Source organism: Oncorhynchus gorbuscha, linkage group LG20 (genome assembly GCF_021184085.1).
Source record: "Oncorhynchus gorbuscha isolate QuinsamMale2020 ecotype Even-year linkage group LG20, OgorEven_v1.0, whole genome shotgun sequence".
Taxonomy (NCBI): Eukaryota; Metazoa; Chordata; class Actinopteri; order Salmoniformes; family Salmonidae; genus Oncorhynchus; species Oncorhynchus gorbuscha.
The window spans coordinates 36,115,171-36,139,117 of record NC_060192.1 but is presented as its reverse complement, the minus strand read 5'-3'; the positions used below and the strand labels follow the sequence as shown (position 1 = coordinate 36,139,117).

The 23,947-nt window shown below is 42.3% G+C and overlaps 1 protein-coding gene across 1 annotated transcript in view; it reads right to left on the bottom strand.

The window, feature by feature from the left end:
- Positions 1–21,614, bottom strand: part of pds5b (PDS5 cohesin associated factor B) — a 101,565-nt gene extending 79,951 nt beyond the window's left edge. The window contains exon 1 of the mRNA XM_046316885.1: positions 21,513–21,614. The gene's annotated coding sequence lies outside the window, so the exon portion shown is untranslated. The remainder of the gene's footprint in view (positions 1–21,512) is intronic.
- Positions 21,615–23,947: the final 2,333 nt, after the last annotated feature.

The following is a 23,947-nucleotide window of genomic DNA, read 5'->3' as shown; positions in this document are numbered from 1 at the left end:
CACGCAATACAGGCGAAGGCATATTCAATAGGGGTGTGTGCATTGACTTGATGATCTTGTTATAGCTGATCAGTGAAGTCTATGATGCTACAGGTTACAAACATCTGTCTTTCATTTGGGACGTCCATTAGCCTACTGATCAACAATGATTACAAAGAAGCACCAGTCCCACGATGGTACGACCCAACACACACACACAACCTCCCCTACGACTGGGACAGCATGCCACGATGGTACGACCCAACACACACACACAACCTCCCCTACGACTGGGACAGCATGCCACGATGGTACGACCCAACACACACACACACAACCTCCCCTACGACTGGGACAGCATGCCACAATGGTACGACCCAACACACACACACAACCTCCCCTACGACTGGGACAGCATGCCACAATGGTACGACCCAACACACACACACAACCTCCCCTACGACTGGGACAGGAGGACACGTCTGTATGGAAGGACATCATATAGGCACTGCTGTTAGTTTGACAATGTAAAATAACATCTATTCAATGCACAATGGGTCCAACGTAACGTCACGACTTGTGATCACAGATGCTTATGAAACTAGTATTTTATTTGTCAATTTCGATGATCAGGATTTTAAAGATTTTTCATTCTGATGTCAGGATGAATCTCTAAACAACTCAGCTGCCAGGACGACATTTGATTGGCTAGTTTAACCATCTGTCAAGAAATGGGTGGGGGTTGTAACTTGATCCTACTGCTACGATTGGATAGAGCAAGGCTCTAACTCTGCTCACTTTCACTTCTGCTCATATCACTTGGTGCAGTTTACTGCTACTATTAGAGCTAGATCAAAGGTGGTAACATTTCCTACCAAACCATAAATAATATAATATAATAATAATATCTAACAAGGAGAGCGGACACAGGAACAAAGATGAAACGACGATGCATGTTCTGTCTGAATGACTAAAAATCTGTCCACAGTTTGGAGATAAGATCGATGGTGTAGAGTCTACAGACCTACAGTTGAAGTCGAAAGTTTACATACACCTTAGCCAAATACATTTCAACTCAGTTTTTCACAATTATTGACATTTAATTCTAGTAAAAATGCCCTGTTTTTAGGTCAGTTAGGATCATCACTCTATTTTAAGAATGTGAAATGTCTGAAAAATACTAGAGAGAATGATATATTTCCAGTGGGTCAGAAGTTTACATACACTCAATTAGTATTTGTTAGCATTGCCTTTAAATTGTTTAACGTGGGTCAAACGTTTCGGTAGCCTTCCACAAACTTCCCACAATAAGTTGGGTGAATTTTGGCCCATTCCTCCTGACAGAGCTGGTGTAACTGAGTCAGGTTTGTAGGCCTCCTTGCTCGCACACGCCTTTTCAGTTCTGCCCACAAATGTTCTATAGGATTGAGGTCAGGGCTTTGTGATGGCCACTCCAATACCTTGACTTCGTTGTCCTTAAGCCATTTCCCCCCATTTTGGAAGTATGCTTGGGGCCATTGTCCATTTGGAAGACACATTTGCGACCAAGCTTTAACTTCCTGACTGATGTGTTGAGATGTTGCTTCAATATATCCACATAATTTTCCTACCTCGTGATGCCATCCATTTTGTGAAGTACACCAGTCCCCTCCAGCAGCAAAGCACCCCCACAACATGATGCTGCCAACCCAGTGTTTCACGGTTGGGATGGTGCTCTTCGGCTTGCAAGCCTCCCCTTTCTCCTCCAATCCTAACGATGGACATTATGGCCAAAAAGTTATATTTTTGCTTCATCAGAACAGAGGACATTTCTCCAAAAAGTACAATCTTTTTCCCCATGTACAGTTGCAAACCGTAGTTTGGAACAATGGCTTCTTCCTTGTTATGTCTATAGGACTTGTTTTACTGTGGATATAGATACTTTTGTACCTGTTTCTTCCAGTACCTTCACAAGGTCCTTTGCTGTTGTTCTGGGATTGATTTGCACTTTACACACCAAAGTACGTTCATCTCTAGGAGACAGAACGCGTCTCCTTCCTGAGCGGTATGACGGCTTCGTGGCATTTATACTTGTGTACTATTGTTTGTACAGATGAACGTGGTACCTTCAGGCGTTTGGAAATTGCTCCCAAGGATGAACCAGACTTGTGGAGGTCAAAAGGTCTTGCCTGATTTCTTTTGATTTTCCCATGATGTCAAGCAAAGAGGCACCGAGTTTGAAGGTAGGCCTTGAAATACATCCACAGGCCCACCTCCAATTGACTCAAATGATATCAATTAGCCTATCAGAAGCTTCTAAAGCCATGACATTTTCTGGAATTTTCCAAGCTGTTTTCCAACAAACAATTGTTGGAAAAATGACTTGTGTCATGCAAAGTAGATGTCGTAACCAACTTACCAAAACTATAGTTTGTTAACCTCACTAGGGGATGTTGGACGGTAGCGTCCCACCTGGCCAACGTCCAGTGAAATTGCAGAGCGCCAAATTCAAAAACAGAAATACTCATTATTTATAGCCCAGCAGACAAATCATTACAAACAGTTACCAGCCACATAGAGGAGTTACACAAGTCAGAAATAGCAATACAATTAATCACTTACCTTTGATGATCTTCATATGGTTGCACTCACAAGATTCCCATTTACTCAATAAATGTTTGTTTTGTTCGATAAAGTCCCTCTTTATATCCAAAAACCTCTGGTTTGTTTGCACGTTTTGTTCAGTAATCCACAGGCTCAAACGCAGTCACAACAGGCAGCCGAAAAATCCAAATAGTATCCGTAAAGTTCGTAAAAAGATATCAAATGATGTTTACAATCAATCCTCAGGTTGTTTTTAGCCTAAATAAATCGATAATATTTCAACCGGACAATAACGTCATCAATATAAAAGGTAAACAAGAAAGGCGCACTCTCGTTCGCGCTATGAATGAAAAGGCTCTGGGACACTACAGTGTCCACTCATTCAGAGAGGTCTTACTCCCTCATTTTCAGAATACAAGCCTGAAACAATTTCTAAAGACTGTTGACATCCAGTGGAAGAAGTGCAATTTGAGTCCCAAGTGAATGGATACTGTAATGGCATTCAATAGAAAACTACAAACATTTTTTTAACACTTCCTGGATGGATTTTTCTCAGGTTTTCTCTTGCCAAATCAGTTCTGTTATACTCACAGACATTATTATAACAGTTTAGGAACCTTTGGAGTGTTTTCTATCTAAATCTACCAATTATATGCATATCCTAGCTTCTGGGCCTGAGAAGCAGGCAGTTTACTTTGGGCACGCTTTTCATCCGGAGGTGAAAAGAGTGCTCCCTACCCTAGTGAAGTTAACAAGAAATTTGTGGAGTGGTTGAAAAAAATAGTTTTAATGACTCCAACCTAAGTGTATGTAACCTTCTGACTTCAACTGTACATCTGCATGTTTTTGCTATGTCGAGCGATAAAAGGCCGTTAACCAAGACTAGAAAAGGTCAATATCGCCGCAATATATCTCTCTTCTTCCCCTCTCCTCTCTCTCCCTCCCCCGGCTCCTCTTTCCCTCCCACCCCTCTACTCTCCCCTTCCTTCCTCTTCTTCCCCTCCTCCACCTCTCCTCTTCCCGTCCCCCCACCTCCCCCTTCTCCCACCCATACCTCTCCTCTTCCAGTCCCCCCACCTCCCCCTTCTCCCACCCCTACCTCTCCTCTTCCGAGAGGAGCCAAGGGTCTGAGTAAACAGACATGAACCTCCCTCTAACCTAGACCAGATATCCACATTGACTTCACTCACTGGCATCAGTGACTTGCCAAGTTGTCAACTCTACCTCCTCTTTTTGTCTCCCTTTCTTTCCCCCTCTCTCTCTAACGTTACAGTTCTGCGCGCGTGCCTAATTTTACAGTTCTGCGTGTGTCTGTGTGTGTGTGTGTGTGTGTGTGTGTGTGTGTGTGTGTGTGTGTGTGTGTGTGTGTGTGTGTGTGTGTGTGTGTGTGTGTGTGTGTGTGTGTGTGTGTGTGTGTGTGTGTGTGTGTGTGTGTGTGTGTGTGTGTGTGTGTGAAACGCAAAATCATATGATGCAATATGCATCATAGCGGCTGTATTTCGAAAGTGATATATCTTTAAAACTTGATTGCTGACATGCAAAAATATTTTGGGACTATCAACAATGGACTTATAATAACCAATACCAACATACAGCTCTGGGGTGGAGATTTCCTTAACCATGTCTCTGGAAAAATGATAACCATGGTTACCGATGGGGGTGTGTGTGGGGGGGGTCTGTCTGCAAAAAAAAGAGGGGGAAAGAAAGAAAGAAGAAGAAAGGAGGGAGAGAGAGAGAGAGAGAGAAAGAGGCGGGGTAGAGGGAGAATTGGCAACTTGGCAAGTCACTGATGCCAGTGAGTGAAGTCAATGTGCTTATCTGGAGGGAGCTTCTGGAGGGAAAGGCAGCCGGGCATCATGCATTACAAAGAGACAGACTGTTACATTGCTGCAGTCAAGAGGGGAGAGATAGGCAGAGAGGATTGGTGACTGAAAGACAGGAGTATGGGTGAAAGGAGGGAGAGAGGGAGAGCTCTGAAAGGAGAGAGAGAGGGAGAGCTCTGAAAGGAGAGAGAGGGAGAGCTCTGAAAGGAGAGGGAGAGGGAGAGAGCTCTGAAAGGAGAGAGAGAGGGAGAGCTCTGAAAGGAGAGAGAGAGGGAGAGCTCTGAAAGGAGAGAGAGAGGGAGAGCTCTGAAAGGAGAGAGAGAGGGAGAGCTCTGAAAGGAGAGAGAGGGAGAGAGAGAGAGAGAGAGAGAGAGAGAGAGAGAGAGAGGGAGAGAGAGAGAGAGAGAGAGAGAGAGAGAGAGAGAGAGAGAGAGAACTGAAAAGGGGGAAAGTCAAGGTTGTGTTCAGCAAGGGGTGTATTCTGTCGCAAAACGTTTTCCTCAATTCCCGACTTGGAAGACAACCAATGTCTTCTAAAGGTACATGGGAGATTCCCATGAAACCAGTTTAAAAACGGCTGTAGCACATTGAGTGACAAAGCCATGATGCATCTGCATAATTCTGAGGATTAAGAGGTCTAAGTTTCTTATTTTAAATACATTTTAGCCAGATTGTTTTTTTTTATTATACATTGTTACCCCCAAATTCTCATTAAAGAAATGCATTGTGATTGAATTCTTGGATGACTCTATAAAATGACGTTGCTGTGGTTTGTCTATCAATCATTAAAATGCTATACTACTTTAAGTTTATCTTAAATTAGAACATGTATTACGTACAAACGGTGTCTGTGGACAGGTCTCATTACCATAACACTTTTCACGTTCCTGTAAAAACTACATCTCATTACAATAAGACCTTTTCACATTACTGTAAAAACCTACATCTCATTACCATAACACTTTTCACGTTCCTGTAAAAACTACATCTCATTACCATAACACTTCACATTCCTGTAAAAACCTACATCTCATTACAATAAGACCTTTTCACATTCCTGTTAAAACTACATCTCATTACCATAACACTTTTCACATTCCTGTAAATACTACATCTCATTACCATAACACTTAAGTTCCTGTAAAAACTCCAATGTTTTTAAATAAAGTTTTATTCACCCCGTGATGCATCATCTAGTAGAAGTTAATTTGTTTGCCTATAAATGACTATATATGACTTCGGAATGCAGTTCTTATTGTCAAACATCTTCTTCACCCCACCTGGAACCGAAACTGATTTAAAAAACTCAAACTAGGAAAAAGTCTGATTTAATTTGATAATTTATTATCTAAATATAAAAATGTTGAATGTTATGTTTAACTCGGGGCTCCTGAGAGGCACAGAGGTCTAAAGCATTGCATCTCATTGCTAGAGGCGTCACTACAGACACTCTGGTTCGATTCCTGGCTGTATCACAACCGGGCCGTGATTGGGAGTCCCATAGGGCAGCGCACAATTGGTCCAGCGACGTCCGGGTTTGACCGGTGTGTTGGCCGTCATTGTAAATAGGAATTTGTTCTTAACTGACTTGACTAGTTAAAATAAATGTTACATTAAATAAACATGTAAATAAAAACAGCTCAGCCGATACGTCGGGCCGATATTGACCTTTTCTAGTCCATCGGCTCTTCCCTATCGGCTTTCCTGATAGTCCTGCTACATTGCAAAGCTGCTGCTATGGCAACCACCACTCACCGCCTGAGCCACGAGCACCGCACAAAGCCAAGGAATGTCTAGCTGAGAAAATCAGCAGCGCCAAGCCAGCTCATTCATCCAAACAGATGCCGTATTGAAAAATGGATGAAATGACACAATGACCAAAATCAAACTCCTATTGCAAATATTAGTTTAAAAGGTACAATATGCAGAAATCTCCCAACCATTTCCTGGTTGCTAAAAGTCTAATAGTTTGCCTAATTTCAGTTTATGAGCAATGGCTAGAGTAGAGCAGTGTTTCCCTGGTCTTCCAGTACCCCCAACGGTATACATTTTTAATTGTAATCCTGGATAAGCACACCTGATTCAACTTGTCAACAAATCATCAGGCCCTCAATGAGTTGAATGAGGTGTGTTTGTCAAGAGCTACCACAAAACTGTGTACTGTTGGGGGTACTGGAGGACCAGGGTTGGGAAACTTGTGTAGTGTTGGGGGTACTGGAGGACCAGGGTTGGGAAACTGTGTAGTGTTGGGGTTACTGGAGGACCAGGGTTGGGAAACTGTGTAGTGTTGGGGTTACTGGAGGACCAGGGTTGGGAAACACTGGTGTAGAGAATCATTGTACCATCTAAACCGGTGTGAAATATATTTTCATTAATCCTAAAATATTGTATTTTCAGCCGTTAGAAACTGGTGTACAAAACTGAAAGCAAAAGACGCAAAAAAACTAAACTTAAAGGGGAAGCATAGAAACCGAAGACATAGAACATATCTAACCCTTCTTAGACTTGCTTTCAATGAGAATGACAAATCAATAAACTCACATTTCTACGTGAATTTGGTCGTCAGGTCACACCAAAAAAGGTACACATTTCAGTTTTAATTCACCAAATCGTTTTTTTTTTTAAATGATTTAAAAAAAAAACTTTATTTAACTAGGCAAGTCAGTTAATAACCTCTTTGGGCTAGGGGGCAGTATTTTGACATTTGGATGAAAGCGTGCCCAAAGTAAACTGCCTGTTATTCAGGCCCAGAAGCTAGGATATGCATATAATTGGTCGATTTTGATAGAAAACACTCTAACACTCTAGTTTCTAAAACTGTTAAAATAATGTCTGTGAGTATAACAGAACAGGTATGGCATGCAAAAACCCAAGGACAAACCCCCCAAAAAAAGAATTCAGGCTACCACTGTTTCCAATGGCTGTCATGTTTATTATGAGGCGAAAACCTCCCACATTGCAGTTCCTAGGGCTTCCACTAGATGTCAACAGTCTTTAGAGTTTCAGGTTTGTTTTTGAAAAAATGAGCTAGAATTTGTAGTTTTTCTAAGTGGCTCCCATTTTGGCTGTAGCGTTTTCATGCGCGTGGATGAGAGCGTGTTTGTTGTTTATCTCCGGTAAAGACAATAACGATTCTCTGTCTTAAATGTTATTGTTTATTTACGTATTAGGGTGCCTGAGGTTTAATTATAAATGTAGTTTGACTTGTTTGAGAAGTTTATTGGTAACGTTTGGGATTCATTTTGTATGCATTTTGAAGAAGGGAAACCAGTGGATTATTGAATGAAGCGTGCCAACTAAACTGGGGACATAATGAAGGACTTTATCGAACAAAAGGACCATTTGTGATGTAACTGGGACCTTTTGGAGTGCCAACAGAAGAAGATCTTCAAAGGTAAGACATTTATTATATTGCCATTTCTGACTTTTGTGGCGCACCTTGCTGGTTGAAAAATGTTTTTCATGCTTTTGTATGTGGGGCGCTGTCCTCAGATAATCACATGGTTTGCTTTCACCATAAAGCCTTTTTGAAATCTGACACTGCGGCTGGATTAACAACAAGTTAAGCTTTATTTTTTGATGTATTACACTTGTATTTTCATGAATGTTAAATATTTCTATAATTTGAATGTCAAATTCACCGGATGTTGTCGAAGGTGGGTCGCTAGCGCCACGCCTGCGCCAGAAAGGTTAAGAACAAATTCTTATTTTCAATGACAGCCTAGGAAGTGGGTTAACTGCCTTGTTCAGGGGCAGAATGAGAGATTTGTACCTTGTCAGCTCTGGGATTCGATCTTGCAACCTTCCGGTTACTAGTCCAACGCTCTAACCACTAGGCTACCTGGCACCCTGATAATTCACCAATAATAAGACATGTCGACGTGCCCGGACATGCATGCAATAAGCTAAGCAGATTTGACCTGTTAGGAAATATTACAATAATTTACCCTTTCATCTGTGGTGTTAGCTAGCTAACTATATTCGCTACTACGCTAGCTAGCTGGCCAGATGACCATGGTGGTACGATATCAGATAGGTTTTCATTAGGAAAATGTGGCGCTAGATATTTGAACGGCAGCATTATAATTTACTGAACATTTGAGAAATGTACCGACCCATATGCATTGGGTGCGTAACCTGATTATGGCGTCCACCCACAGAGATTAAAATGACATAAAAATCACACGAAGGTTCATGGTAACTCATCTTAACAGAACCTGCAAGTCGAGGAAGCAACGATGTGAGATCCCTCCTTACCAAATTCCGATGACCACGTTTACATTTCCCTCAGCCAACAAGCAAGACGAGTAAACGAACAGCAAAATCACTAGCCTATGTCAATCTACTATAATAGAACAGTTATCATTCTATTGGACAACTTCATAAATTCATACAACCAGTAGGCCTAGGATACATCAAAAATAAACAACCAGTAGGCCTAGGATACATCAAAAATAAACAACCAGTAGGCCTAGGATACATCAAAAATAAACAACCAGTAGGCCTAGGATACATCAAAAATAAACATTCAAAAGTGCCTGATGCAACAGATCAGAAGGTTTAGCTTAAAATGTTGATAAACTATTTCTTCACATAATAAGCGTAGCAATGTGCACAAGGCAGTAAGCTACACGCAAATGTTTGATCCATAAGGCAATTAGCGGGAAAATAATGAGTCCGACACAAATAATATAATATATAATATAATAATATAATAATATCATGTAGGTACGGGGGTAAACGTGCAACTCAGTAGCCAGCAAACCTGAATTAAGACCAAGTTCAATTAGGTCCACACTCATTCGCAGTAGGCTCGATCTTTTAGGTAATCAATACAATGTCTGAGTGTCAGACTAAGCTGTGGGCGATTACTCAAAAAGGTTGTTTACAATAGCATTTAGGAAACATTCATGTAACCGAAGTGATTTTGACTAAAGCCTGCACTACACCTTTGTAATTTCATTTGTCGTGTTCAACTACCGCAGAAGTTAGGAGCATGGGAATAGACCATCGGCCAATTAGGGAGATGACGACCTCTGACCTCTGCAGCTGAAAAGATATGGTCCTTCTGTAGCTCAGTTGGTAGAGCATGGCGCTTGTAACGCCAGGGTAGTGGGTTCGATTCCCGGGACCACCCATACGTAGAATGTATGCACACATGACTGTAAGTCGCTTTGGATAAAAGCGTCTGCTAAATGGCATATATTATTATTATGAGGATATATGGAGTTAAAAACAAGAGGAGTCTACTCTTTTCTATTGTTACCAATGACCTGCCAATGGCAGTCTGTTTTGGAATGGGTGGCCAGTAATAAACTGGTCCTGAACGTCTCTAAACCTAAGGGCACTGTATTTGGTACAAATCATTCCATTAGTTCTAGACCTCAGGTTAATCTGGTAATGAATGGTGTGGCTATCATGGTCCAAACACATCAAGACAGTCGTGAAGAGAGCACAACAGCACCTTTCCCCCCACCAGGAAACAAATGATTTGGCACAGGTCCCCAGATCCTCAAAAATTGTACAGCTGCACCATCGAGAGTAATCCTGACAGTTTGCATCACCGCCTGGTATGGCAACTGTTCTGTATCTGACCGTAAGGCACTACAGGGGGTAGTGCATACGACCCAGTACATCACTGGGGCCAAGCTTCCTGACATCCAGGACCTCTATACCAGGCTGTGTCAGAGGAAGGCCCAAATTGTCAAAGACTACAGTCACCCAAGTCATAGACTGTTCTCTCTGCTACCTCACGGCAAGCGGTACCGGAGCACCAAGTCCAGGTCCAAAAAGCTCCTTAACAGCTTAACTGCTGAACAATTCATCAAATGGCCACCGGATTATTACATTGACCCCCCCCTTTTGGTTTTACACTGCTGCTACTCTGTTTATTATCTATACATAGTTAATTTACACCTACCGACATGTACACTGCTGCTACTCTGTTTATTATCTATACATAGTTAATTTACACCTACCGACATGTACACTGCTGCTACTCTGTTTATTATCTATACAGTTAATTTACACCTACCGACATGTACACTGCTGCTACTCTGTTTATTATCTATACATAGTTAATTTACACCTACCTACATGTACACTGCTGCTAGTCTGTTTATTATATATACAGTTAATTTACACCTACCGACATGCACACTGCTGCTACTCTGTTTATTATCTATACATAGTTAATTTACACCTACCGACATGCACACTGCTGCTACTCTGTTTATTATATATACATAGTTAATTTACACCTACCTACATGTACACTGCTGCTACTTGCGGTTTAATCATCTGTGCGGTCACTTTACCCCGACTTACATGTACAAATTACCCTGACTAACCTGTACCCCATAGTCACTTTACCCCTACCTACATGTACAAATTAACCAGACTAACCTGTACCCCATAGTCACTTTACCCCTACCTACATGTACAAATTACCCAGACTAACCTGTACCCCATAGTCACTTTACCCCTACCTACATGTACAAATTACCTCAACTAACCTGTACCCCCATAGTCACTTTACCCCTACCTTCATGTACAAATTACCCAGACTAACCTGTACCCCCATAGTCACTTTACCCCTACCTACATGTACAAATTACCCAGACTAACCTGTACCCCATAGTCACTTTACCCCTACCTACATGTACAAATTACCTCGACTAACCTGTACCCCTGAACATTTAGTCGGTACCAGGGACCCATGTATAAAGCCTTGTTACTGTTATGTCATTCTACTGTGTTACTTTATTCACTAAATATTTTCTTAACTCTTATTTCTTGAACTGCACTTTTGGTTAAGGGCTTGTAAAAGTAAGCATTTCACGGTAATAAAATTTTATTTGAGGAGACTAAATTACTTTTAGTGTTGTAAACTGTCCTGGTCAAAACATATAGATTCTAGGGGGTTGTAAAGATGGGGAGACGTCTGTCATGAATAAAGACGCTCTGCTTTTTTGACACCACACTTACATTTACATTTTTACATTTAAGTCATTTAGCAGACGCTCTTATCCAGAGCGACTTACAAATTGGTGCATTCACCTTATGACATCCAGTGGAACAGCCACTTTACAATAGTGCATCTAAATCTTTTAAGGGGGGGGTGAGAAGGATTACTTTATCCTATCCTAGGTATTCCTTAAAGAGGTGGGGTTTCAGGTGTCTCCGGAAGGTGGTGATTGACTCCGCTGTCCTGGCGTCATGAGGGAGTTTGTTCCACCATTGGGGAGCCAGAGCAGCGAACAGTTTTGACTGGGCTGAGCGGGAACTGTACTTCCTCAGTGGTAGGGAGGCGAGCAGGCCAGAGGTGGATGAACGCAGTGCCCTTGTTTGGGTGTAGGGCCTGATCAGAGCCTGGAGGTACTGTTCCCCTCACAGCTCCGTAGGCAAGCACCATGGTCTTGTACATCACAAGGCAAGTCCCACAGGCTCTAGTTGTATCATGATTATTGTCCAGTCATATGGTCAAGTGCTACAAAGAACGATCTAGTTAGGCTGCAGCTGGCCCAGAACAGAGCAGCACGCCTTGCTCTTCATGGTAATCAGAGGGCTGATATAAATACTAGGCATGCCAGTCTCTCTTGGCCGAGAGTTGAGGAAAGACTAATGGTTTCTTACAAAAACAAGAATTGACACCATGTTGGAAATTCCAAATAATTTGCATAATCAACTTACACACAGCACCGACACTAGGACTGGGGACGATCTGGCTTAAATATCATACCCCTATATTTTTCACATTTTTTTTACAGTATTTAAAAAAAAAAAAAGTTTTTTATTTCTTATATAAAGGATTACAACAAATGAATTCTAAGTGGGTTTTCATTAGCTTAATCCAATCTGACAGCATTAAACAACATTAAACAACACTCATTAGCTTAATCCAATCTGATTTTTGTTGTAACAGCATTAAACAACACTGACAGTAAGTAACAGTAGTGCTATTGGTTAAACTTTTACTAAAAACACAGGAACACTAATAAATAACGTTGCAAAAAGAAAATAAAAACTGAATATATTCACAGTGAGACGGTTACGGTGAAGGAAAACAAGCCTGTCTACGGTCCATGGCTTCAGTACTTCGCGGTGGCATGTTATGGTACCACCTCGAAAAAAATAAATAACATTACAAATAACTATTTCACATGATGAGCAAATTGCGAAGGCTGTTGAATGCTACCAAACAGAATAACTTCCAAGAATTACAACTAAATAACGTAAATATTCAAGTGAAAGATAACAGCTTCAAATAGGGCTTATGAATGACAAAAATGTCACACTATCATTTAACCAGGTTGTTAACTTCTGGTATAGAACCAACAATCATATTGGTTTCACAGGTCACAAGTCACAGGTCATGGGAAAGCAAAACAAGCCTATCTACTGTGTCTGTCTTAAGCGCAGCTCTGTGGCATGTCACCACATTGTCACTAGTGCCGAAGACCCTTTCGGAAGGTGAACTAGTGGCAGGAATGCACAGGTTGTTGGCCAGTTTGCTCACCTTAGGAAGGTGCTCTTCGTGGACCTTCCACCACTCCAGGGGAACTGCCTCACCTGTCAACATCAACTGTCTGCAGGAAGCTATTCAGCTCAGCTTCAAATGACACCTTTGTCAGACAGGGAATCTGCTGGTGTTTGTCCTTTTAAAAAATATATATATTTAAATTTTAGCTTCCAAGCGTCTTCTCAATCTTCTTTGGTTCCACTGGGTCTGGTGCTTCTGCTCCTGTGATTCATCTGTATCTGCGATGGATGGCAGCTGCTCTGTCAGCAGTCTAATGAAGCTCTGCTACTCTTTGTCTTTATGTAGTCCACCCTGTTGCTCTTGATGCATGTGGTTTTAAAGCGTGGGTGTGGGAAGGACGCTACGTCCAACAGGTCATCTGTGGTAGGATAGGGGTAGAGGATGGTCCTCTCTTGTTGTCCTTTGTTAAGGGTGAGTCATCTTCCAGAGTCAAAACAGTAACGTTGAACAGCTGGAGTTCATGTAGGAGTCACTTACACAATCTTCTCCAGACAACTCCTGCAGGGGAACCTGGGCTTTGTTGATTGACTCAAGGACTTGTCCTGCCATGTAGTCACAAGGTGCCTGATTATCTTGTCTGCAGCCAGGACCTGAGTTACAGCCTTCTCCTGTTCAAGCACTCTCTGGATCAACCAGGTGGGGCTCACGTCACAAGATGGAGTTTCAATGACAAGTGAGTGGTCAGGCAAGTCAAGTTCAAGTTCATCAGTGTGTGCAGTTTTCATAGACCATAGAAAAGGCGCTGACTACTCTCTTGCAGACAACAACTGGTCAATCCTGGGATCTTTAACACTTCTCTCTGTAAAAATACCAACAAAACAATTGACAATATTAACTCAGCTTTTTTCCCCTCCTTATATTTAAATGACAGAATAGAAACGAGAACCAAAACGTAAACAACTAGATAATACATAAACACACAAATATCACATGAAATTTGATTTAACCGTTTGCATTATTGGGTATAAAGTTTCATTACAGTAACTGTGATTTAAATGGATTGATCTACATACATTATATACAGTAAAATAAATATAGTTTAATTCATGTGATGAACACTCCAGTTTTGAATCCAACAATTGGCCAGCAATGCTAGGCTAGATAGTTACATTAATATCTCATCAATGACTAACATCCTGATAGTTTATAACAGTAGCTGCATATTTGCAAAAAAAATATTTTGCCGATTATTTAAACTTACCGATGAAGACGGTGACCAAAACACTGCAGTCTTGTCCAGCTGTTCAGCTCCATGACTCTTAAAACACTGCAGTCTTGTCCAGCTGTTCAGCACCATGACTCTTAAAACACTGCAGTCTTGTCCAGCTGTTCAGCTCCATGACTCTTAAAACACTGCAGTCTTGTCCAGCTGTTCAGCTCCATGACTCTTAAAACACTGCAGTCTTGTCCAGCTGTTCAGCTCCATGACTCTTAAAACACTGCAGTCTTGTCCAGCTGTTCAGCTCCATGACTCTTAAAACACTGCAGTCTTGTCCAGCTGTTCAGCTCCATGACTCTTAAAACACTGCAGTCTTGTCCAGCTGTTCAGCTCCATGACTCTTAAAACACTGCAGTCTTGTCCAGCTGTTCAGCTCCATGACTCTTAAAACACTGCAGTCTTGTCCAGCTGTTCAGCTCCATGACTCTTAAAACACTGCAGTCTTGTCCAGCTGTTCAGCACCATGACTCTTAAAACACTGCAGTCTTGTCCAGCTGTTCAGCTCCATGACTCTTAAAACACTGCAGTCTTGTCCAGCTGTTCAGCTCCATGACTCTTAAAACACTGCAGTCTTGTCCAGCTGTTCAGCTCCATGACTCTTAAAACACTGCAGTCTTGTCCAGCTGTTCAGCTCCATGACTCTTAAAACACTGCAGTCTTGTCCAGCTGTTCAGCTCCATGACTCTTAAAACACTGCAGTCTTGTCCAGCTGTTCAGCACCATGACTCTTAAAACACTGCAGTCTTGTCCAGCTGTTCAGCTCCATGACTCTTAAAACACTTAGCAGTCTTGTCAGCTTGTTCAGCACCATTGTTCTTCTTAAAACACTGCAGTCTTGTCCAGCTGTTCAGCTCCATGACTCTTAAAACACTGCAGTCTTGTCCAGCTGTTCAGCACCCCATGACTCTTAAAACACTGCAGTCTTGTCCAGCTGTTCAGCTCCATGACTCTTCACTCCAGTCTTGTCCAGCTGTTCAGCTCCCATGACTCTTTGCAAACACTGCAGTCTTGTCCAGCTGTTCAGCTCCCAGGCTGTTTGCAAATTATCTTCTCTTCAGCTCCCAGGCTGTTTGCAAAACACACTTCAGCTGGCTCTTCATTCAGTCCCCTGTTTGCAAATTCTTCTCTTCAGCTCCCAGGCTCTTCAGCTCCCAGGCTGTTTGCAAACATATTCTCTTCAGCTCCCAGGCTCTTCAGCTCCCAGGCTCTTCAGCTCCCAGGCTCTTCAGCTCCCAGGCTCTTCAGCTCCCAGGCTGTTTGCAAATATCTTCTCTTCAGCTCCCAGGCTGTTTGCAAATATCTTCTCTTCAGCTCCCAGGCTCTTCAGCTCCCAGGCTGTTTGCAAATATCTTCTCTTCAGCTCCCAGGCTCTTCAGCTCCCAGGCTGTTTGCAAATATCTTCTCTTCAGCTCCCAGGCTGTTTGCAAATATCTTCTCTTCAGCTCCCAGGCTGTTTGCAAATATCTTCTCTTCAGCTCCCAGGCATCGGTTATAAAATGCACAGTTAGCCTAATGTAAGGTTCGGATGTTGGGCTTGACCATAGGTACTTTGTGCTGGCAACGTGGATCATGTTTTCAATCTCCCTCTTCACTCTTTCATGGCATTCAGTGTACTTATTTGGTAAGACTGTCCCGCTAAAGTATTTTCGGCTAGGCAGTACATACCGGGGATCCAACGTTTTTGAATCGGTAATGTCCTGCCATCTTTTGCTTTTCTTGTCGTACGGGATCCACTTTGAAATGACGCAACCAATCAATCAAATGTATTTATAAAGCCCTTCTTACATCAGCTGATGTCACAAAGTGCTGTACAGAAACCCAGCCTAAAATCCCTAACAGCAAGCAATGCCGGTGTAGAAGCACGGTGGCTAGGAAAAACTCCTTAGAAAGGCCAGAACCTAACAACCAGTATTTTAGTTCAAACTTGATGTTGTTTTAGGCCTGGCACTGGGGGTGGATGTTGGAGTTTTGCGCTTCTTCGTACATTCACCATATTCAATCACATGGCAGCTTTTTATAATAATAATAATAATATATGCCATTTAGCAGACGCTTTTATCCAAAGCGACTTACAGTCATGTGTGCATACATTCTACGTATGGGTGGTCCCGGGGATCGAACCCACTACCCTGGCGTTACAAGCGCCATGCTCTACCAACTGATATAGGAGGTTACTCATGTTTCCCCCTTTTAGAGCCACTGTCTGCTTACAAATAACTTGCAAATAATGTTTTTTTGTTTGTTCTGTGTCTGTTGTCTTAAAACCAAACCATGTCCACACTACTGACAGAGCACCTTTTTAATCCACTAATTCCTCACCTGCTGCAGGAATTGGCTGAGCATTTTTTTGAAGACTCCATTACTTGCATCCTCCATCGTATTTTTCCACCACTAACTGATTTCTCCGTGTTTGTTTCCTAAGTGTGTTTGTTTCCTAAGTGTGTTTGTATCCTCACGCAGTACGCATCGGTTTTCCCACCTGGTTGGTAGGGGCGCCAAAATGAGATCATTCTCATTCGTTGCCACTGCCGGAATGACACTAAATCTCATTCGTTGCCACTGCCGGAATTACACTAATTTGTAAATGAATACATTTAACATAGAGAACAATAAAATACTGGTACAGAAGGTAAAGTATAGATCCAAACCGGTACATAAATGAAGATATAAATCACCCCACCAGGGGTCTTTTCAGTCCCCACACACTTACCCCACCAGGGGTCTTTTCAGTCCCCACACACTTACCCCACCAGGGGTCTTTTCACAGCCCCCAGGTCAAGAACAAATTCAAGAAACATACAGCATTATACAGAGCCATATATGGAACTCCCTTCCATCTTATATAATCGCAATTTACATTTACATTTAAGTCATTTAGCAGACGCTCTTATCCAGAGTGACTTACAAATTGGTGCATTCACCTTATGACATCCAGTGGAACAATTTAACAGCAAACCTAGTTTCAAAAAACAAAGCAAAACCTCGCGGAACAACGCCTCTGTGACCTACTTGTCATGTACGTGTAACAGATAGAGGCACACACACTACATGTTAATGTTTTTTAATGGTATGTAAAATTGTTAAGGATTTGTCTGTAATGTCTTTTTCGCTATGTTGTTGGACCCCAGTAAGACTAGCTGTGACCATTGGGATTCTAATACATAACTGGTGCACACTGCTTGCCCTACAGGACACCTACAACATCAACACTTGGACGGACAAGAAGATTATCATGGACCCGAGCCACCCAAGCCTTGCCCTGTTCTCCCCACTTCAAAAATCACTCTGACAGTACAGGAGCATCTTGGCAAAAATGTAAAGACTGGCAGTGTCAGGGGGAAGCCCCCCCCCCCGGAGCCGCAAGTTTAGGTCCAAAAAAGCTCCTTAACAGCTTCAAATTGCCTTCCATTCTCAGAACAAGAATAAACTGACAATTTTCAGAAGAAAGTTATTTGTTTCTGACCATTTTGAGCCTGTAATCAAACCCACAAATGATGATGCTCCAGATACTCAACTAGTCTAAAGCAGGCCAGTTTTATTGCTTCTTTAAATCAGCACAAGAGTTTTCGGCTGTGCTAACATAATTGCAAAAGGGTTTTCTAATGATCAATTAGCCTTTTAAAATCCTAAACTTGGATTAGCTAACACAACGTGCCATTGGAACACAGGAGTGATGGTTGCTGATAATGGGCCTCTGTACGCCTATGTAGATATTCCATTAAAAATCAGCCGTTTCCAGCTACAATAGTCATTTACAACATTAACAATGTCTCCACTGTATTTGTGATCAATTTTATGTTATTTTAATGGACGAAAAAGGTGTTTTTCTTTTAAAAACAAGGATATTTCTAAGTGACCTCAAACTTTTAAACAGTAGTGTATATATTGGGGTGGAGGCAGAGTAAAGAATGAGGGGGTGGGAGAAATGACCATTGAGTGAAAAACAAATATATATAAACAAAAACAGCACTATATACAACAACTACAACAACTGTTATTATATGCATGTAGTGCTATTTATATAAAACATATATTACATGTTTTCACTAAACGGTCACCCCCCCCCCAACAGTCATGCTGCTGCTCCCCCCCACGGTCATTCCCCCCCTCAACAGTCATGCTGCTGCTCCACCCCACGGTCATCCCCCCTCAACAGTCATGCTGCTGCTCCCCAACATGGTCACCCCCTCAACAGTCATGCTGCTGCTCCCCCCCCCTCACGGTCATCCCCCTCAACAGTTATGCTGCTGCTCCCCCCACGGTCATTCCCCCCCCCCCTCAACAGTCACACTGCTGCTTCCCCCATGGTCATTCCCCCTCAACAGTCATGCTACTGCTTCCCCCATGGTCACACACCCCCCCCCCTCAACAGTCATGCTACTGCTTCCCCCATGGTCACCCCCCCCCTCACAACAGTCATGCTACTGCTCCCCCATGGTCAATTCCCCCACCCCCCCTCAAGTCATGCTACTGCTCCCCCCATGGTCCCCCTCCCTCAACAGTCATGCTACTGCTCCCCCCATGGTCACCCTCCCTCAACAGTCATGCTACTGCTCCCCCCAGTCATGGTCACCCTCCCTCAACAGTCATGCTACTGCCTGATCACCCCCCTCCCCAACATGATCACCCCCCCCCCACCCCCCCTCAACAGTCATGCTGCTGCTCCCCCAATGATCACCCCCTCCCCCTCAACAGTCATGCTACTGCTCCCCCCATGGTCACCCTCCCTCAACAGTCATGCTACTGCTCCCCCCATGGTCACCCTCCCCCTCAACAGTCATGCTGCTGCTCCCCCCATGGTCACCCCCTCCCTCAACAGTCATGCTGCTGCTCCCCCCCATGATCACCCCTCCCCTCAACAGTCATGCTACTGCTCCCCCCATGGTCACCCCCTCCCTCAAGTCATGCTACTGCCTCCCCATGCTGCTGCTCCCCCATGGTCAACAGTCATGCTGCTGCTCCCCCAATGATCACCCCCTCCCCCCTCAACAGTCATGCTGCTGCTCCCCCATGGTCACCCTCCCCTCAACAGTCATGCTGCTGCTCCCCCATGATCACCCCCTCCCCTCAACAGTCATGCTGCTGCTCCCCCCCCATGATCACCCCCTCCCCTCAACAGTCATGCTAATGCCTCCCCCATGATCACCCCTCAACAGTCATGCTGCTGCTCCCCCCATGATCACCCCCACCCCCCTCAACAGTCATGCTAATGCCTCCCCCCATGATCACCCCCTCCCCCTCAACAGTCATGCTGCTGCTCCCCCATGATCACCCCCTCCCCTCAACAGTCATGCTGCTGCTCCCCCACCCCCCTCATGTTTTTTCAACAGTCTGCCCCCACCCCAATGGACACTTACTTATGTTCACTGTAATCACACCTGCAACCCTGTACAGGTGACTATTAGAACAATCTGAGGAAGTGTGGACAAGTTAAGCTTGGTCAAATCTTCTGTACGCCAAACAGGAACAGAGTAATGGTCTGACTAGGCAATATTTTTAATAGCTAGGTGAAGGTGTGCATTTCTTATTAACAAGTCCAATGCTGTCAAAAATTAGACTTTCCTGTGTTATATATAAATATAACACACTGAGGTAACAATAATATTGTGAAAATGATAATGGACTTTTTTTTAGTATAAAGAGCTTTTTGAAAAGACAGCCTTGATTTTTAAACTTGTTCTGGTCTGGGCAAATTAGTGAGATTCACTCCAGGATCTTAAGCACAATCATTTTGTAATATATATATATATATATATATATATATATATATATAAATAAGAGAGAGAACGATTTGGATTCATACCATATAATACAAATAGCAAAAAATGAGTTGCAAAAAACATATATATGAAAATGGATGATGTAGTACACAAAAAAACGTATACAAAAATGGATGACGTAGTACACAAAAAACGTATACAAAAATGGATGATGTAGTACACAAAAAGCGAGGACCACAATAGGCTTGCCAGCACCACCTTCAAAACTACGGTCTGAAATGAGTTTTTTTTATTTTCACAATGCATCTTTAATAGACCAATAAGAAACAGTTCCAAACCTCTCTGCCAATAACAGCGAGTTTTCCGTTTCCCCTCTCCACCCAGACCACTCCCAGACAGTCCTAGATAAATTCTTACTTGAGAAATTGCTCTTTGCTAAGAAGCCATTTTTTATTTCATTTGGATCGAAAACAATCACAGTCAGATACCTAATTGTTACCCAGAAATGATTTGATATCGAGATTTTTTTTTAAAACAGCTTGCAATGGACCTTCTAAGATAACTAGAGACCTTGAGTCAAAAGCCAATTCATCCATTTGCACATTTTTCAAAGGTTTTTTTTAGACAAGCATGTGGGAGAAACGTAATGGTTGTGCAATCATGTGCGTTAGTTCAATCAATACAGCACGAAGTTAACAGGGAGAACTGTGTTGTTGACAAAGCAAAGAAAGATGTATGTAAAGGGGGACAACAACAACAACAACTAAATATGACCATATTTTATGTGTTCACATAAAAGGATGGTTGGAAACATTGGCCATTTGGCAAAGACTTTACCTCATTGACACATCTTACTAGCTAACCAACACGGAGGGGAAAGTCTGAATTATCCGAATCAAATCATGCGACTTTTTCCTTTAGCTCGCTCGCTAACCCAGGCTAGCGTTACAGTACACAATTCACTTCCCTTATCCAACTTCAGCCACCGTACACAACTGAAAATATCCTACGCTAACTAGTTAACGCTAGTTAATTCACACACACACACAGATAAAAAAAAGAGCAGCCTGAGCAGTAGCTAATATTTTCAACATGGACACGAGGTATGCCATATGTAGTTAGCCTGGCTAACTAGCCCCGTTAGCTACATGCAGTCGCATTCATACGGCTGGCTTGTGCGTATTGTTATGGCACAGCCAAGGCCACTAGTTGACTGAATTGCATGTTAGTCTACTGTAGCTAGTAAACTAGCAAATACAAAATAGTATTGAATTAACACGCAAATCCTGCATTTGCTACTATCAATTGTATTTTGTGGAGAACATTAAAAATCAACCGTGCACATATATTCATTTCATAGCCATCTACAACCCCGTTGCTAGTGATACATTTATAATAAAACATATATAAATACTGGTAGCTGAACTTGCCCCCCCCCCCCCCCCCCGGTGTAAGAACAGCGGCAAGGCGGACACCGCCAGCCCCGATACGGGGAACACGGACAGCTCCGTCGGATTTGTCCCACTTTTAACTGGACAGATCCAGACAAATGTACCTCCAAACAAGAAAACAAACAAAAAAAATCAACGCCCACGAAATGAACTCCGAATTCCACACGAATAACGTTTGCTTGTGATCGTTCCTACCTTGTTTTGTTTTTTTAATGAATTGCAATGAATTGTATCCTCTCTCTCTGTCTCTTGCAGCTCTCTTCCCCCCTCCTATCTTCAAAATGGCGCCAATTTGCTCCGACAGCAGCCGTGGGCCTGAAACCACTCAGAGGGACACAGCGCCCTCTATGGAGCCACGCAGGGAACGACCCCGGGCTCGAAGGCTATTACTGTAAATGACTTACTGAATATATCTCTCTATATATATTTATATATATTTTGTTTATTATTGTTATTTTTTTAAATATGAAGGTGCACGTGCAATTCATTTAGCCCTGGGGCAGAGATAACATTTAGCAGTTTTATAACACATTTAATACAGCTAATTTCCTGCTATTCTACCCATTTTGCCATAATATAATAATAAGTATAAACTGGGTGGTTCGAGCCCTGAATGCTGATTGGCTGACAACCATGTTATATCAGACCGTATACCACAGGTATAACAAAACATGTATTTTTACTGCTCTAATTACGTTGGTAACCAGTTTATAATAACAATAAGGCACTTCAAGGGTTTGTGGTATAAGGCCAATATACCAAGGCTTAAGGGCTGTATCCAGGCACTCCTGTTGCGTGTGCACAAGAACAGCACTAAGCTGTGGTATATTGGCCATATACCACACCTCCTCGGTCCATATTGAACAGGCAGTTAACCCACTGTTCCCAGGCCGTCATTGAAAATAAGAATTTGTTCTTAACTGACTTCCCTAGTTAAATAAAGGTAAAATAAAAATATATATTGCTCAATTATTGTTTCGCTCTTTTCTTTGTCTATTGTTACACCCACGAGCGGAAATGCAATTTTTCAGGTTAAAGACCTTACCCCATGATGTTGCACAACAATTTTTTTTTAAAACATCCCAGTTTTAGTTAAAGGTTGATATAATTGTTGTTAAAATGGGAAATACGAAGTGGTGCCTAATGATATGTTCTTTGCCAATGTTTCCTCTATGATATGATAATACTTTTCAGTGTCCATTTCTTTTCAGGGCTGGGTTTTGTTTGCATGTTACCACCCACCAGCATGGCATTGTTAATTCATCAGAAACACCGGATAAATTCTTCCTCTTTGTTAGCAGTGTTGCCATGTCTGCAGTTTTCCTGCAAAATTAGGCTACTTTGAAAAACGATGTCGCGGGTGACATTTGTAAGTTGCAATGTAGTCGCCATGGGATTTCTCTTAAAAAATATATATATATATATTTCACTGTGACCTGCTGCTGACTGTCAGGCAATTGAGGCAGGCTGTTGCTGAGTGAGTGGTGGGGAGGGCCGGAGGAGTGTGTGTGTGTTCTGTGTTGAGAGAGCAGTACAGCTATTGACTGAGTCACGTGTGAGAGAGAGAGAGGTTCTCTTTTGACCTGTTGCCACAAGAAAATGTTAACCAGTGAAGAATAAATACAAGCTTATTTATTTTCCCTTTTGTACATCGTTATAACACTGTATCTATATATACACATGACATTTGAAATGTCGTTATTCTTTTGAAACTTCTGTATGTGTAATGTTTACTGTTAATTTTTGTTTATTTCACTTGTGTATATTATCTACCTCACTTGCTTTGGCAATGTTAACACATGTTTCCCATGTCAATAAAGCCCTTGATGTCAGGGTTTTCCTGTGGTGAAGTAGAGGAGGACCAAAACGCAGCATGGTTATATTGACTCATGTTTAATAAAAACAGATAAACATGAACACTACAAAACAATAAACGTGGAAAACCAAAAACAGCCCTATCTGGTGCAAAACACAGAGACAGGAACAATCACCCACAAAACCCAACACAAAACAGGCTACCTAAATATGGTTCCCAATCAGAGACAATGACTAACACCTGCCTCTGATTGAGAACCATATCAGGCCAAACATAGAAATAGACAAACCAGACACACAACATAGAATGCCCACCCAGCTCACGTCCTGACCAACACTAAAACAAGGAAAACACATACGAATGATGGACAGAACGTGACACTTGAATTGAATTGAGAGAGAGAGTGATGTATATTATCTACCTCACTTGCTTCGGCAATGTTAACACGTTTCCCATGCCAATAAAGCCCTTGAATTGAATAGAGAGACACAGAGAGAGAGAGAGAGAGAGAGAGAGAGAGAGAGAGAGAGAGAGAGAGAGAGTGATGTATATTATCTACCTCACTTGCTTCGGCAATGTTAACACATGTTTCCCATGCCAATAAAGCCCTTGAATTGAATAGAGAGACACAGAGAGAGAGAGAGAGAGAGAGAGAGAGAGAGAGAGAGAGATGTATATTATCTACCTCACTTCCTTCGGCAATGTTAACACATGTTTCCCATGCCAATAAAGCCCCTTGAATTGAATAGAGAGAGCATCATTCGTATTGTGACAACTTTTTACCAGTTGTAGGTAGGCTGTTTAGATTGTCATA